The sequence below is a fragment of the Centruroides sculpturatus genome, unplaced genomic scaffold, assembly GCF_000671375.1.
Source record: "Centruroides sculpturatus isolate CEXI.00-Female unplaced genomic scaffold, Cexi_2.0 scaffold7, whole genome shotgun sequence".
In the NCBI taxonomy this organism is placed as follows: domain Eukaryota; kingdom Metazoa; phylum Arthropoda; class Arachnida; order Scorpiones; family Buthidae; genus Centruroides; species Centruroides sculpturatus.
The window spans coordinates 1,308,486-1,311,408 of record NW_019384510.1 but is presented as its reverse complement, the minus strand read 5'-3'; positions in this window follow the sequence as shown (position 1 = coordinate 1,311,408).

Here is a 2,923-nt window from a genome sequence, read left to right as displayed (position 1 = left end):
TATTTCGATTTTAAAAATGTTCGAACCGTTTTAAATTCGAATTTGTTATTGCATATTGGTTCGATTATAGAACGATTGTAAACGTTCCAGAAAATTGATCAAATTGAAGATAGTTCGTTTGATTCTCGGCAATTCTCTTCAGCGGTAGGTGTTATATGACAATTACTATGGTTATTGAAATATTGAATGTAAATGGGGTTTGTTTGCAAAACCTCCGCGGTCGAAGTTGCGGGTAACAGTTAGTTTTATAATAATCTTACTCAGAGAACACAATATAACAAATATAAATGTAAATCAAAAATAATTAAAATCATTACTTCATAGAAAGGAACGGGAGAGATCAAGGATGAGACAGGCAAGAGAAACATCGGAAGAAAGAAAAAGGAGAGTGAGACGACGAAGAGAAAGAATTCGAGAAAGACAACGTGAAATGGAAGAATATCTACAGAGACAGAGAGAACTGAAAGAAAGAAAAAGAGGGTGAAAGAAATCAAGGAAGGAATAGTTTTGTAATGACGAGGTTGTTGGGTTGCAATCTGAATAAAATTGATTTATAATTTTCCACTGTCGTTCGTCCGACTGCTGTCTGTCCTTCCTTAATCTCCAGAACAGCGATAGACAGATGAAATTCGAGAACAAATAATTTGGAGGCACGAGGTCCGAATAACTATATATAAATGACCAGTATAGATCGGAAGTCACGTAAATTTAATTCAAAAATTTCCTCTCAAGGGAGTTACATAGATGACCTGCACGACTCTGTTATCTGGAAAAGTATAGTGTATAGGGGCGAGACACTACAAATTGCAGATGAAGCGGATGTATTTTAAATTGAATAAGTTAAAAATAGAAATTAATTACGAAGATATTCTATACTCCATTTTTCATCTGTGCTCCACACGCAGCTATAGTGTATAAGATAAAATCTTTAAATGTTTTATCGTTATTAATTTTTAATTTATTTAATTTAAAATATATGTTCTTCGCCTCAAATTAGTAGTGTCTTGCTCCGGTACATGGTAATTTACCTGTTGGCAACAGAGCCATAACTTTTGAATTGAAATAACGTGACTGCCGTTTTGCATCGGAAGCTTATGTATATAGTTAATCGGGCTTTTCGCACTTAATGGCGGAAAGTGGGCGTGGTCAACTGAGATAACTGACATTAGAATAAACAGGAAAAGATAATAAATTTAACAAAAATAATCATATAATTTAATTCAAAACCAATTTTACTCGAAACAGTAGTCTTTATCGAGGAATAAGCGTTATTTTGTACACCACTTCTTTCTCGATCAAACAAAATATCGCTAATCCAAAATCTTCTTTCTTTCTTTCTCTAATATGGAGAAAAAAATCTTCGTTCGAATCTTCTAACTAAATAAAGCAAGCCATACAAACCAAGATTTGTAAGCACATGGTTACTGCTCCTTTGTAGATCCCTCTCCAGTCCATCTTTCCATTGCACAAAAGGGTATCCAATAGGTGTTTACCCCGAGACTCCCCGGTCAGCATTTTGTGTATATGTCGANGAAAAAATTCCCAATTAAATGAACGATTACAATAATTCATTAATTTTGAAAGTGAGGCAAGTCCATTTAGTTATAATGAAAGTCTTACTTTTTTTAGTCAGCACTGTAAACACTATTGAATTATAAACTTACATTATCTGGTACCTCAAAATATTAAAAATATATCTATTAATACTTACCAATATTTTTAAATATATTGAAATGCAAACCTTTAAATATCTCGCAATAACAAAAATTGGACTTGTCCCATTTTCAAAATAAACGGCTCATATATAGCCGAAAAAGTAGCCAAAGCGCCAAATGATATTTTTTACGTCAAACAAAAAAAGTAGCCACATTTGGCTCAATGTAGCCAAATCTTGCAACGTTGGAAGAAATACTAAATAAAGCTGGAGTTGTGAATCAAAGGATTATAGATCCAAGTGCCGGAAAAAGAGACAAAGGACGAAAGATAAAGAAGTGTAAAACGTTGAAAAATTACGGGTCCATATTTGCTGAACAGAAGATCTATTTAATCTTTCTCACTACTACATCTTTCGTCCTTTCTCATCTTTCCCTCCTTTTCCCAAATTTGGGTCTATAATCCTTTGAGTCACAACTCCAGCTTTATTTAGTAATCCTTTCGCATTCACATATCTCCAAGTACAGTATTTGGAAATATTTCCTTTTCACTCAAAAATAAAATATGAATAAAGGTTTACGACTTTGTGAAACCTTTTTTTGAGTTTATGCCGTTGAAATAAATAAATAATAAAAAATAAAAACATTTGTCGGCGTATTAACGATAGAATGCGTACACCTAGCTTTAGCCATTAATAACGCTAACGGGTGAAATTACGTAAGATAATGTCACGATTTTATTCGAGAATTACGAAAAAAAAAATTCAATTCGAAAAGAAGTTCGGATAATTCGAAGTCGTGTTTTTCGGTCCCTCGAGTTTCGAAATAATGGGGTTTTACTGCACCGAGGATTTCTATTAATATAAACGTGGGGTACAAATATTAGAATAATAATTTAGCCACAAAATTGTCGGCTTAAAATTGATTATAATATGTAATCTATTAAAGATAAATATATTTTATCAATAAATTATGTACTCTATCTCTACAGTATTTAGACTGATAAAGCTTAGATTCTAAATTTATAGTATTAACTAGCTGCAAGGACCCGCTTTGCTGGGTTTTTATTTGTATGTAATATAGTTTTCTTTATATATATAAAAGACTGTTTTTCTAAGTAATCTAGAATCTAGCTGCAAGGACCCGCTTCGCTGGGCAAAAAGTAACGATAGTGAAGATTAAGATAATTACATTATAGCCAATCTTACCCGTTTTCACACAATGCAAGAATTAGGTCCCCCGTTTCCAGACTAATTAGAGAATTTTTACGT